General features: G+C 37.5%; 1 protein-coding gene across 1 annotated transcript in view; it reads left to right on the top strand.

Moving 5' to 3' along the window:
- Nucleotides 1–15,349, top strand: part of BLNK (B cell linker) — a 109,456-nt gene that overhangs the window by 60,376 nt on the left and 33,731 nt on the right. The gene's annotated exons all lie outside the window — the stretch shown is intronic.

The following is a 15,349-nucleotide window of genomic DNA, read 5'->3' on the forward strand; positions in this document are numbered from 1 at the left end:
CTGCTTTCCTGAATTATCTGGAAGTATTAAAAGCTACTTTTTCTCTCCTCTTCATGGCCGATTCACCTAGTTGTGCAAGGAACATGGGAGCACGCACTGCTCAAATGTGTGAGTGTTCTCAGTACACACAGTGGAAGTCCACGCACGCTTCGATTTAGGCAAGTCAAAATACCTCCTTAGACAGAAACTTGCATACTTGGCTACATGGTCTTACTACAATAACAGGATTTTTAAAACTTACAGCAGAACTTTCCATGAGTACATAATTCATAGAAGAAATTTAGCAGAGATGTGCAAATATAGGAAGGGATCAGTATAACATAGCAGCAGCCATTTCTTCCTTCTTTGAAACAGCCAAATACCCCGTTGCGCTACGTGACGTGAGAGTGCAGCTGACTTCCTAATGTAGCCTCCTATCTGCATGGAAGACACGTAGATGGTTCAGAGTTTGGACTGAATGTTACATGAACTAAATACTAGTGTTAAAAACCTACCTTCTTCTGTATCCCAAGATGCAATGCCGAGAAATATTTCTACCAAACATGATTTCAATTGCTGTAATTATAGTTCACGTTTTTCTTAAGGTAGCTTTCTTAAAATTTGTGCTTTGTAGCAGAAAAAAGTTAAAGTAGCACTGCTGTTGAGTCAGTGTCTGAGAGTAGAGCTTTTGATTTTTTTAAGTGTAGACCTGAAAAACTAGATATTATGTGGTTTTGCTAAGCTCAACTATTCTCCGTGGGTGTATCTGAGCCTACCAGACCTAGCCTTTTGTTGCATTAGCAAGTCTTATGTCAGATCTGAATTCTTAACATATTCCATTCGTTTATTGCAACAATAAGAACTAAAAATGTTCTTATGTGCCTCTCTAACTACCGTGTTGTGGTATGGCCATTGCTTGCAGTTAAGTCACTCGAATAATATCAGTTGGATAGGAATGCTGCAACTTCATGGAATTCCAGTATTATTTTTATATAGTGTTTGTTAAAAGGTATGCACAGTGTTATGCAAGTATTCCCTTGGGGTACATTGTGAGTTCTAATTGCTTCCATATTATTAGGAAAAAAGAATTCCAAGGCTTGGTTAGTTATCATGACATAAATTAACTTATGTAGTGCATACAAAAGATTTGGTACTTTGAGTGGTTTCCTAAAGTGTGGAGTGAATATATGAGCAATAGCCATCCTGCCATGGCAGGCTCTAGTGTGCCTTGATTTCCATCTGAACTTCAGGATAAAATTTTATACTGCAAAAAAATATATACGTAAATAGATGCACTCAATCAGCGATGGTAGGCAGCAAAGGTAGCAGGAAGCTAGCAATTCAAAAGATACCGCACCAAACTCGCAGACTCTTTTGTGGTTCAACTTCCTTAGACTATGAATCTTTAAATAATTTCTAGCTGCTGTGTATGATTCTGTGATAGTATCTCTTCAGACTTGCTATATTTTTTTTAGTATGACCACAAACGTTAATAATGAAGGTCCTTCTAAGTCCTGTTTAAAGGCATCATCACCATCACTGCTGCAGTCACAGGCAAACTGTGGCACAAACCAAAAGTGTACCACATGCTTTCACTTGCCTAAGGTCATACAGCCAACAACTTCCAGATTGCAAACAGATTTTTCCATGAGCACAGTTTCATGTTAATTTTAGATGACTTCATTAATTTGCAGCAGTTCTTCCCCCTGCAAAAAAAAAAATAAATCCTTAAAATCAGTATCTCCAACTGTAACTCCCAAATGAAAAGCAAGAGGAAAAAAAGCAAATGACTTTTTTTCCTCTGAGGTTAAACAAGTCTGTCAATTTACTTGCAATATTTTGTTTTAACATCCCTTGCTAAAGAAAAGGATTTAAGTCCTAATTCTACTAAAATCCAGAGGAGTTTCCTTTAAGGCCTGAATACCCGTTAGTTGTCTGTCAAATGTGATGTATGCATCTATGGTCTTCACTAATTCTCTACTGATAGAGATAGCTTCACTGTAACTACGAGGTCTTTTCTTTACCAGAGGATTTTCTGGTACCGTTTCCTCTTGAAAGTGTATAAGCAGAAAATGAATTCATTTGGGAGTGAAATGATATTTAACTGTAAACGGATACCTTCTATGTATACGATGTTGTATCATAGGGAATATTTACTTTTTGAGAAAATGAATGGGGAATATCTGAACATTAGTTTTGCACTGTAAGAAAATACTTTTATTACAGTAGTTCTACTAATTCATGTTAATAGTGAGTTGTAGAAAACAAACTTAATCTGTTTTTTCAAGTCAAATTTTAACCTAGTTTATTGTATCAATTGAGTTGAACAAGACAAAATAACAAAAATAAACTCAAGCAGGAAAGAAACTGGAGTTTCAAAGTAAGCTAGAAAATGCTTCCCATGACAGAACTGGGCACCAAAGTCCACATCCAACTTTAATGTCTTTTGCCCTTTTTAGTTGTATAGACTTCGGAGGAAAGGCTATGCAAACACCAGTTACTTGTACACTGCTCAGTGGTCTAAAGGCCCAAATCAGAACTGTTCCACGCGTGAGATTTTTCCAGACCAACCTCTTCTAGCTTCTCAACGCTATCTCTTCTTCACAAGTCATGGCACCCTCACTTCTGCTCTTCTACCTCCTGCTGTTTGTCTCTTCTTTCTAGCGAAAGTCTAATCTGCCTCCGCCCTAAGGATGTAACAGCCAGGAAGGTCTTCTGGGACACCACCCATTGCCTTCTGTCTCAGCTTCCAGTTTCTCCTGACAGCTTCCCACTGCGCAGTTAACGCTGTGGCGTCAGCAGCTTTTGTGGCGCATCAACGTTTTAGCCCAACAAAATGTAGGCTGAATGTAAAATCACATGAAATCACAGTTCCATCTGTATGCAGTTTTTAAAGTTGAATTTCACAGGCACGGGAAAGGAGGGCACCAGCTACGTTTGTTGTGCTGATGTGTACAAACAAAAGTTCTTTCTGTAGGATTGTTAGGTCTAGTTTGCCACACAAAGCATGGGATTGTGATTAAATAGTGAGGCTGTAAAATCTCTATTTCCTACAGCTTTCTGTCAGCTTAAACAGTTCATGAATCTCTCTCACCTCTGGACTTTGGAATGGAATGAGATATGAAATGCAAACTTCCCCAAACACCACTGTAAAAATCCCTGCTTTCGCCCCTAGTGTGACTTCCCCTGTCAGATACTTCTGTTGCTTCTTCCTCTGCCCACGCTTCAGTATAGCAGAGCCTCCACCCCATCTGTATTTGTCCTCCTTTCTTCCCTTGTCTCCACACAAGCATTTCACGATAATAATCCCTTTCATGGGTTTTTTTTTTCTCTTTTCTCTCATTTATCATCCTTCTTTCCAGCTATGTCATCCTGCCTGGACCAATCTTCAAGCTGCCCTCTTGATGAGGAGAGAAAAAAAAACAAACAAACAAACAAAAAACCACCCCCAAAACCACTACTTTTTTTTTAACTTAAATCACCATATAGTAAATTATTCTTATATAGAATTTCCTGCCTATGATGCTGTTTATAGGAAAGTGTGTTTTAAGTGTGACTGTGATCTACCTATGTTTTAAATGAAAATATGGCAATGTGGATAAAATGATGCGGTGTAAATTGAAACTATGGTGAAGAGCCCTGGTTTAATCTCTGTATGTAGCTAGCTGTGTAATAGTGTAGTCTGTGCACAAGATCAGCTATCATAAAATCATAGAATAGTTTGGGTTGGAAGGGACTTTTAAAAGTCATCTAGTCCAGTCCCCTCTGCAATGAGCAGCTATTCTTACATAGTACATATAGTTTCATTCTACTTATGCTAGCAAAATTGTTCAGTCACTGGCATATAGCTTATTTCACCATTGCCTCATATACAGTCTTCCACATAAAATTAGCTCTTCTAGTGATATTGTAGTTTTGCCAGAATAACTGCCCACAGTAGGAGCATTTGCCAACTACAGCAATCATATGTGACATTGTCTTAGGCCTGTGACTGTCAGTTATTCAGCAAAAACTAGTTGTGTAGATTGGATCTAAAGATTTGCCCCCTTTTTTCTTTCAAGTCTAATAATAAATGACCAATAGCCAACCGAAGAACACAATGAATTAATTTTCTTGGTCATGGAAAAAATAAAATCTTTCCAGAAAACTCGGCATAACCATTTTTTGGCGTTTTTTAAAAACTATACCCCATACAGCTGTGCAGAGTGCTAGATGTTAAACCATAACATGACATTGCAGGTACCAGGTTTGTGTCTTACAGAATCATTCAAAACCTACGTAGTGCATACTACACGATAATGTGATAGATGCTTTTCTTTTGGAAGGCAAATATGCCAATCATAAAATGTTGCAGAAAAGCCCTCAACACTGTTACGGCTTGTGTCAGCACATGAAAAATGACATTAGATTATCAGGAGGGGAAGAAGAGTTCCCACATTGGGAGAAAATTCTATAAATATCTCTTTATTTGAAAATAAGTACTGTTTTTAGTGCTTCCCTTTCTCACCTTGGAAAAGGTCTCTTTGGTCTACTCTGCTACTTATTATCTCTCTGTGCCGCCTGATAGTCTTGGGAAGCAAACTTGTAAGTCAACAGTTGAAAAAGTTAAAGAAGAGCAATGGAATCAAGTTTTAGTCGTGCTTGGTGAATTTAGTTTTGGAAAACCATTTAACCTGATCAAAAATCCTCACTAATTATATTCAGGGTTGTAACAGGCCAGACAAGGTATAACTGGAAGATTTTTAAATATCCTAAGAATTCCATTGGGTTTGCTTTCTGTTTAAAGAACGAGTGAAATATGGAGGTTCAGCACTGCTGGCAGTTCCAGCATTGTGACCAAACCTAGAGGAAAACATTATCTGCAGAACAGAAACTGAAAAAATGACAACTCGTAGTGTTGAGATCATTTTACTTAATGTTAATAACTTTGACAATAACGTTAACTGAAACTTTTGACCTTTAAAAAATTCCAATATTTCCTTTTAGTTTGGATGAGTACAGTTCAGGATTAAACTGTGCTTCTCCACTGTAGTCCATTACTGTATGCATCCTGTAACAAGGGAAATTTGTGACTCGCTCTATTTGATGGAAATGCAAGAGCACTACTTCTTTCATAGGTAACCATATGACTGCAGAAATCAAGTTCAAAGTAATTTTTAGCCATCTTCACTTGTGCAGATGATTTATAAGTCCCTGATCATTAGAAAAGAAAGAATGCACTCTTCTCACTATGTAGGTTTTTTCATTATGTGTTTTATGTGGCTTTTAAAATGTTTGTTGCAGGACTAATTTAAAAATTAAAATTAAAATTTCCCTTTTTAATTAGGGGACTAATTTTAGCTTTATATAACATCTTTTTTAGTCTAAGTACCCAAAGGCATGTTACAATATGACAGATAAGCAAATATTACTTTTCAAAAGGAAATATCACTGGTTTTATGTGCTCAGCAGACAACAGAATTGGAAAAGTGATGGAAAACAATGGCTGAAAGTGACAGTATTTTCTCATTCGGTTGTAGAGGACCATCTTAGATATTTGGTAGACTGTGAAAGGACTTAGCATACTGTGTAAATAAGTGTTTTTTTTTTTGTGACAGCCATAGTAAATGACTGAGAAGTAAAAGAAGTTTGGAAATTCTGTTAGCATCTTTATCCTGATCTACTGTATATACATTTTTAACAAATTCATTTTTCAGATGTAAACAAAGCCAGATGTACAATGCTACAGGCTTATGACCTCAACAAATTATATACTACACAGTAAATACTTTAGAAAGAATTAAAATAATGCATCTGGAGGCACTAATATGAAAAACATGAGCATATATTTTTCAAGCTTAATACAAGGGCAACTGGTTGAAGTAGCCCATTAATACAAGTGGATATGTTATAAGGCTGAATCATTCCTTCATGCCTTAAAATATGGGCACTATAGGCATCTATGCAAGAAGTACATAAGCTGTAGTTATGTGGCTGATTGAGTAAGTTTGAGCTGCTGCCAAAAGAGTAGGTCCCTTTCTTCCACCCTCCCAATGCCCCTCCTCGCCCTGCCACTCCTCTCCACCCTCACGCTGGTACTAGGGTTCCCATGACCACGTGATCTGCCTGCTGGTATCTAAATTGGCAAAAGAAAAAAGAAGTCGGTCTCCCAGCTGGAAGTTCCATGATTCATCATAGCTGGGTAAGCACTGAGGGCACAGAAGAGCAGAATTTCCCGTTTCAGTGGCAGCCCATGTGGCCTAATAGCACTAAGGACCAAAATACTGCTCCAAAGTTCTAACAAAATTTGATAGACTTCAGTACAAAATAAACAAAACAGGTCCATAAGTAGCCTCTATTAGATCCCTGCCAGTGCCACCCCACACCTATGATGGATACAATGCTTCTGTAACTTGAGCAAAAACACTTTCAGCCTAAGTACAGCAGTGTTTGTTAGTCTGCATCAGATGTGTCAAAAAGTGTCCATTGTCCTGTACCCCTGTCACAGGGTACACTTCGGCTAAAGGGAATTCAATGCCAAAGGTAGTCACTATAATAATTTAATGCTAAAGGCATAAAATACATCTGCGATTTTTTGCTATAAGCATTACATTACTTTAGGAAAAATACACAGAGGGAATTAGTTGCTACACTTCAGTTGCTAATGGGTGGAAAAAAAAAAAAAAAATTGAAAGTCAAAAAAAAGCTTTGCTTTAGAGAGGAAGAAGAGAGAGCTCCTGTCTCCTTCCAGCTCAGGCATTCCTGTAGAGAACCTGCTTGGGAGAGGGAAAAATCTTGTCAGAGAATGAAAAAGGGATTTTTTTCCTTTACTGTTATTCACACTGAGCAAGTATGAACAGAACCAATAATACAATACTTTAAGACAAATTTTGGCTCCACAAAAAGCAATGCAAATTTATAAAAATCCTAAAATTTGTGATTCTCAACTTCTTAGATCTACTCAGTGTATTTAGAACCCATATACATAAAAGCAACTGTCTTGGAACCAATGTGAGTGACTTGAGAATATTGGGCAGCATTAAGATATCTGGGGTTATTTTGTCTTTAAACACTCCCATTGGCCTACTCCTAAAGTTTAATGCTGTATCTAGAAGCTCTGCTCTGTTTTATTTGGCTGTCAGAGCACTGTTCGGTAGAGCAAATACAGACCATTATGCATATAAATGCACTTTTGTTTTAAGAAGGGTTAAGATGCTGTTTAGAAAAGCCTCCCTCTTCTCTAGTGCACACAGCACCTTGCCTTCAAACTACTGAGCCCACAAAGTTTTCCAGCCCATTGAAAAAGCACACCATTTTTTCATCCTTTCATAGTGCATGAACTTATTGGATTAAAATCACTGCATTTGAAATGTATTTTAGTAGCAGTCTTAAATGACACAAAGACACCGATGGAGACTATATGCAGATAATAAAGGAAATTTATTTATCTTATGTCAGAGCTTATGTGACCATATTAGCAAGAGCCTAACAAAATTTAAGTATTTACCTAACTTTAAGGCAGTTGAAGTTAGCCAGATATTTAAGCACATGTCTAAATCTTGGTCAAGCCCATTACAGAGTTAGACATAGACTTTTTCTATGTCCTTCAATAGGTGACGAGAACTAAAATGGCAGATTTAAAATTTGTGAAAGAGGAGGAAAAACAGAAGAACTCACTATGTTGGAACAACCACATCAAAATTAAGCCTTCATCTTTTTCTGTTCAATTGACTCAGTGTTCTTTTTCGTTCACTTTCATGTCTTTCATGTGACTGTAGCATGTCTTCAATCTACATGCCTGCATGAATGACAGGAATGTTACCTCACCTTTCAAAAAATGCTTGTAGAATTGTGACTAAAAGTAGTGTTACCACTGACAGAGGTTAATTTTCTCAGTCCATACCAAGTCCTGTCTTAGTTCACTTCAGTGCAGTGGCTTCGTGCTTCCTCTTTTTGGGGAAATATAAAAACCACCGTACTCTCTTAAATTTCTGCCCTTGCTCTCCTTAATCTACCAGGCTGTAAGGTCCTAGTCCTTCAGGAAGGCACAGAGCTGTATTTAGAACTGGAACTGTATTTAGAACAAGCTAATGCATTTAGTTTTCCTCTGCTGCTTGCAAACCTTTCAGAAAAATGGAAAGGCCTTGTGAATGTAGCTGCTGTGTGTGTGTTTTTTTTTTTTTTAATGCATCAGCTCATGCATAAAAGGTATCAGTTAACCAAAAGACTCGGAACAGAACAGGTCAGTTACAGAACAGAAAAGATCTTTAACTTTTTATGTCAAGAAGTGATGTGCGATACTCACTTACCATATCATAATAGCTAATTATTCTCTGTACTATGTACAGTATCCCTATTATCCGGTTGGGATAAAGGGAAGAGCAAGCTGGATAAGCAGGAAGAGGTGTCCAAACCTCAAATGCCTTCAGCTTTTATTAAATATCTGTATTTTAAAAACTATACTGAAGTGCCTGGCTGTCACTGCTTTCTGATACTCTACAACACCTATGAAGTTCCCACAAGCAGTAAAGAAAGATAACAGGAACCAGGGCCACTACTCATATCAGTGAAATAAAAGAAAAAAGAGTAATTGCAAAAAATACTTTGCAATTTAAATACATGAAATCTGATACAGTGTCCATTCATACTCAGAACAATCCCCAGCCTTGGTCTAAAATGAGGAAGCAGTTGCACCAAGCAGTTGGTGTTATTGACAGGGCTTCAGTTGTTTCAGCCCCACTGATAAATCTGCATAGGTTTTTCCAATGCGCAATGTACTTACTAGTAAAAGAGACTGACAGCTTCTTTGTGAAGGTTAGATAGAGGGCATGTGAAGATGAAAAGTATAATCAATATTTAGCCTTTTTGTGCTTCCATGTGTACCATGTAAACACACACCTGCTCTAATTAAGGGTTTTGCCTTTAGACAAAATAGTGGATGATTGAAAAGTAAGCAGAATATGATGTTATTTAGACTTTATAAAAAAAGAAATCAATGCTCTTGACAAAACTAAACTGTTCATAGTAATTTCCTCTTGTGTATCTCATGAGTACAGCAGAAGACAATTTGTTGATCCTGCTTCCTCTCAGATAGGTATCTGTAAATGACTTCTCCCCATAAGCAAGCCTCTTTCAACTTTCTTCACAGCTTTGAGATAGCTTTACAGATAAAGATCAAAGGCTGATGCCTTGAACTGTTGGTTTGGTGTCACAGGTTACCACCTCCAGCTCCACATTTCTTCCCCTCCCATCATGAAAGGCATTGCAGGGGATGGGCTGTGATAAGCCTCCAGCACGGATGAAGGGCAGTACCTCCCTATCCTAGGCCAGCAGCAACCAAAGCAGTTCATCTGATTGCACCTCAGGAATTCAGTCATGTCTTTATGCATTATACATATGTAACAGCCATTGCAAACACCAGCTCCAACACAGCAGCTGATGCCAGCTGGTGTTTCCTTGCAAGGGACTCCACTCTCATGGTTCCAGATAGCATATGGTTTAGGGGATGTGCATGTGGAGATCTGAAGCACCTGACGGACGCTTTCTGTATTTGGGAATTTCCTTTTGCTTTCTAATGAGCATTTAGAAGGGAGGTGGAAGTTGTTTTATATCATTAATTGGGTTGGTTTAGATGCACAAAACTGGCAAGTAGTATGAAGTTACATCTTATGAAGACCCTCACCCGATTCACTGAGATCTGTGTTCTTCAACAAAGACCATGTCAGGAGCACTGTGTTAGTGGAAGCCTATTGTAAGAAAGGTGGTACTCTTTCTGTTTGTTTATTTAGCTTGCGAAGATAGTCCAAGATAAGAGCTTCCAGCTTTTCAAAATCTCAAGTGGTACTTTCACAAATCCTCTTCTAGGTGAGCGGGTTTCCACCACTCCCCCAGCAAGCAGGAGTCTTCCCCTTTGTCCAGAGACAATAACTTAATTTGGTCACCTGCACACCTGTTTATAAAACTAAAAGCTAACAGAAACAAAAAATAAAGACCAGCTGGGGAGAATGTGGTGGAATAACTGTGCTGTGAGGAGCAGTTAAGGAAGGGGCTGGGCATGCTGTTCCTTCTTCAGTTTCAGGTTTTAATGTGTTGGGTTTTTTTAAATAACAGACGTAGCTGTAGTCATTTTTAATTTTCTGCTCTTTGATTTTTGTTTTTATCTTCTAATAACTTAGCTTTTATTCTTCAAATTACATTATACTCTTCCTTGCTTTCTGTTTTCTTTTTTGTGGTTCTTTTCTGTAAGACTTTGTAGCTGAAGCAGAGTGGGGTTTTTTGGAGATGTTTTTGTTTTAAGTCTAAATTTGTATTTACTAAATCCTGTTTTGGGTTTCCCATGCTAAACATTTGAATCTGTCTGAAAAACAAGAAATAACTACTTTTTGTTTTTACATGATCTGTTATGCTGCCTTTCCTTTCTCAAGACAAAAATGAGGGCTACACCTACCTACAGTCTTTAAGTGAATGGAGGTAGTAATGATCTTCAGAAAATGGGACTTTCTAGATACAGAACTACAGGGTACCCTGTCAGTGACAAACAGATGTACCTAAAAAGGTATAAAAACTTAAAACATTGAGTGCAAACTGACTGATTTACAGTGTCATAATTTCTTAAAATTTTTATTACTATTTTGAAACCAGTTCAACTTTATCAGTTAAAGATCTAACTGACACTAAGAGGAGGAGAAGGAATACACAGGTCAATTAATATTGAATGTGTCAATGTTGCTTACAAAGCTTCTCTTGCACACCTTCCTGAATATACCCTGTTCAAAATTCCGCTCTTTTTAAAATAAACTGGTCCATGAGTGCAGATGGGAATTTTTCAAGAGGCACAACAGATAATTCAGACAGTCTTGTAAGCATCAGAAACTTAAGGAGGTATAATTCTAGTCCTCCGGATAAACAGAAATAAGTGTGCTTGTAATATAGAAATCTTCCTGTGATTCACTTGAGACTGTTTTGTTTTGCCACCACTCCCTACTGACACTGCAGTCAACCCTGTTTCCAAAACCATTATGAGCACCCCTCCCAACTGCAAGTGCACACATCTGTGCTCACAGCCAGATGCTCTGAAGCAACTGTGCCCAGTCTTCCCACCCCAGAGACAGCATGGTATATTCTTACAGCAGAGGGTTGTCACTCGCTATGGGCTGTCACTTGCCATGTGATGTAGGCAGCTGTACAACTACAAAATCAACAACCATCTGTGTGCTGAAAGTCCAAAGTACTGGATTCACTGTGCATGAGAAGGTGAACCATGCTGTTCATGCATGCAGGAGATCCCTCTCTGTTCCCAGGGACAGCAGGCACTGAGGAGCCGTTCATGCCGACTGCTCTGAGCCATGATATGCGTATTTACATAGTATATATTTGTAAATGTCTTCAGGTATTTATAATACTGATAAATACAGTTTCTGAAAAATTAGTCTAAATGGTGGGAAAATTTCATGTTACAGAGATCTGTCTGAAATAAAGACAGACTTCTCTTTCTCAAGTCTGGGGACTCTATACCTCATCTCACATCTGAGTAGAAACCTTATTACATACTTCCTTCTTCGTCATGTTATTTATATTTTTCTCTTTCTTAAATTATTTTAACTTTGGGAAGCTTTTGTGGGATAGCTTGTATGCAAAGGAGCTGATGCTTGAGAGCGGGGATGTGTCACCCCGGCCCACCCATCACCCTTCACTTGACGTGCATTCCTCATACGCTGAGCTGTGACTGGATCAAAGAGAGGGTGGTTTTGTTTCATTTTGGCTTATGTCAAGGCAGCTCTGCCAGTCCTTGAGCGCAGCTAGGTATTGTGTGACACAGCAAATCCTTCTTTCAGGGTATATTGTATTTACAATGATAAACCTTTCTGCCTTCCTTTACGGATGTATCACAGCTACTGACCCCTTTGTCAGTGCATCTGATAATCCTGAATTGCTGGAGGCCAAAATAGATAAGATCTGAAAAAAAGCAACATAGGGCTAAAAAGTGTTTCCTTTTAGGTTTCATTAAACAGTCTTTTTTTTTTTTTTTGTCATTCCCTCCAACATGTAGCATTTCTAATGTATTTGAAAGAAACCTAAAATTTTTTAGAAGCACCTAGAGCCAAGACTTCCAAACTTTTCATCTGCAGAAGTTTGAAAATCCTGTGTGCAGTGAGTTCCTGATCAAAGGGTCCCGTCCAGGCTATATCTGTCAAAATTAAACTGGATCTCAAAATAGCTATCTGTTGCTTAAAGGTGTTTTCAGAAATTAGCAATGACACAGACTGCACCTTTATCTGCAAGTCTGATTTGACACAAAAAGTTCTCAACCAAGTTGAATGAAGAGTTGGTGCTTGCGGTTAAGAAACAACTCAAGTTTGATCTCTTAATTATCTTTGATTACATACAATGGAAGGTAAAACTAGCAGTACTTATTATTTTCATTTACAGTATTAGCTGACTGAGGTCTTTGAATGTTTCTAGTATCTGCTCATCCCAAGAGAACGACTAGGGAATAAACATTAATTGGCAACAAGGTCCTGACTCAGATGTGTTGTGAATAAAGAAGGTTGTAGTTATGGACCTGAAGCAAAGGCTGTCTACTTTGGGCCACGGTAGCCTCCATTTCCTAGATACTCTCAGGGTTGCTGCTCTGTTAAGTTCCTCCCACAATGAACCTCTTTACTTGGTGTATTGTCTTACATAAAGAAAAGTATTTGAGAGTCAGACAAAAAGTGTTTGAGAACTAGTCAGATATGCAAATACAGGCGAAATGTTAAGTGTATAAATGCCCTCCTGTGCTTAACTTTCCTCATTGCTCTGGAATGGCGTTTGGGTTTGAGACCCTTAAGGTTTGGAGGATCCTCTTGCTATCTGCCTCATCTTTTCTACTGTCTCTGCAAAATCACAAGTCGGAGAGACAGCTCTTTGTAAAACTTGTCAGTTGTAGCCTATTGTATTAACGAGCACCTTGAGAAATCTCTGTCTCTAGCTAACTGGACAGACTGGTTTTTGCAGCTTGTTCAACTTCATGGGTCAAAGGGGATTCCACTTGAACTGGAGATCATCCATGCTTGATGACTTACTGCACTTACCACTATACAATGCACTGGTTATCTACTTACTCACAGGCTTGATACAAGTTAAGCTGTCCAGAGGCAACAAACTTAAGTACTCTAGCAACTCTTACAAGAGCTATGTAACTTTAAAAATTGAAAAAATTCACACAAATACATATTAGATATTCCGTAATGTATGACAATTTGTAAATAGAAAATGAAATGACTCCAGAAAAAGAATGATGATTAAAAGAGGCAGAGATTTTTAGGAAATCTGATTATGCAAAAGTTGGAATGTTTTGATTTGAGTCCATTTGCATGGTAAAAATAACTGATCACACTAGTAGAGGCATATATGATTATCTCTAAATGCTTTTTTTTGAAATATGTATTAAAATGCTCTCTTGAACTATAGCCTTATTCAGCACGCATGGACACCTGTGATAATCTAATCAATTCACCTAAATATGATCAAATGAAAAGCAAACTGCGCTGGGTACCTCTATTTGCAAATTTTAGGGTGGTTTTTATTTTGAGAGGGAGGGGGACTTAGAGACCAAAGTGACAATATAAAATAAAATCATCCGTGTGAAAAATGGAACACCTTTTTTGAAAATAAAGGCATGATTTTACCAATGTAAAGCTACATGCATGTCAGAGACTAGCAGTAAGCAATATTCAGATCTAAATCTACAGTGGAATTTTTTTTAAAAAAAATTTTTTGGAGGTTCCTATCTCTAACAAACTGATGCTTACATGCATTTCTAATTAAAGGCTGGCAAGCCTTTTTGAAAAGGACAAAAATGCTTGCGAACAACCATTCTCCCCAAACTAGAACTAAACCATTTAAATCACCTCTCATTCTTTTCATTCCTCATTACTTTTCATTTATAGACACTGCCAGGTGCCAGCTGGGGCACAAGACAGAAACAGTAAACTGCAGAAGATGGCTATTTATGATGTTTCAAGCATAACCAGAAGCTGAATGTATTAGGGGAGGGAGAGGGGGAACCACCCACACAAAAGCAGAAGTAGTTCTGAGATCTTTACCCTAGCTTTGCAGTTTTAACGTATCTAGCTAGTTTAGATAATAATCCAAGCTATTCTCATAGATGTAGTGCATTGTTGCAGGAAATTTTGAAACATTTTGCTGTGCATCTGTTTCTCACATCTATAAGTATTTTTCTTTTTTTTTATATCAGCAGGTAACGCTATATCCTTTTACTGTAAATTAATAGTATGAGTTTTGAGCAACAGTTAAAGATGTGCTTGTCAATTATTTGTCAGTTATTCTCATGATTCTTTGTTTGCTCAGTTGAGAACCTAAAAAGAATACGTTGAATTGTTTTTTAAGTAGAATTAGGCAAAGATTTAGGCTCTAGGAATACTCTTTATGTATCAGACCCATGACTTAGCTCGTCAGAGCAGGATAGTCCATGTTGTTGTATTACAGAGCTGCTAAAAATGTGGAATAGCCTTCAATTACAGTTGACATAATGAAAGGATGAGATTTTTCTATTCTGTTAATAAACATTAAGACTAAAATTCAGCTTTGTTATTTATTTCAGGATTCTGAAAACTTACAAGTACTCACTGGGATTAATTGTCACTAACTACCACAATTTCTCTAAAATCAGTAGCAGATGTAGGAAAATCCCTCTTGGCATAAATCTAATACTCTACCACTACATGATGACTTGAGTGGCTACATGTCAGCTCAGCCTGAAGCCCGGACTGCAGACAAACAATCACATAATGTACAATTATTTCCTGATTTTTGTTTAGCTAATTCTCATCTAATTCCAATTTCCTTTGAAGAGGTTATTTTAATTTTTGAGACAGCTGCAATTACTAATGATGAAGGTGGAAGATGGTTTTTGGCAAAGCTTTCTATATTACTGAACTTTGTGCATATTAAGGTTTCAAGTTTAAAGCTTTAAAAAAGGGAAAGAATACTTTGATGTTTATACTTGTCTTTGTAAGCAAAGCTTCCAAGAGTCTTTGGTAGCTTGATCATGTATCACATATAAGTAAAGCAAGACTAAAACATAGAATGACAGAGAACTGTCCACTGATAAAATTACTCATGTAGGGTCAGGAACTAGAAAGCATTCCTATTATAGCTGTGGAGTGTTATGAAGTCAATTCTGAACAAAACGTTAACACTGAAATATTCTGAACCATTAATTTAGGCAATGATGTTCTTTCCTGATGCACTTGCTTTTAAATCAGTTGTTTAAACTGGCCTTAATTGTATTAAGGAGAAGGATAATAAAAATCATGCCGAAGAGCTTTGTTAAAAAATGCGGGAAACTTTGTACACAAATGATTTTGCAACTAAACTACTTATTGAA

Source organism: Tauraco erythrolophus, chromosome 9 (assembly GCF_009769465.1).
Source record: "Tauraco erythrolophus isolate bTauEry1 chromosome 9, bTauEry1.pri, whole genome shotgun sequence".
In the NCBI taxonomy this organism is placed as follows: Eukaryota; Metazoa; Chordata; class Aves; order Musophagiformes; family Musophagidae; genus Tauraco; species Tauraco erythrolophus.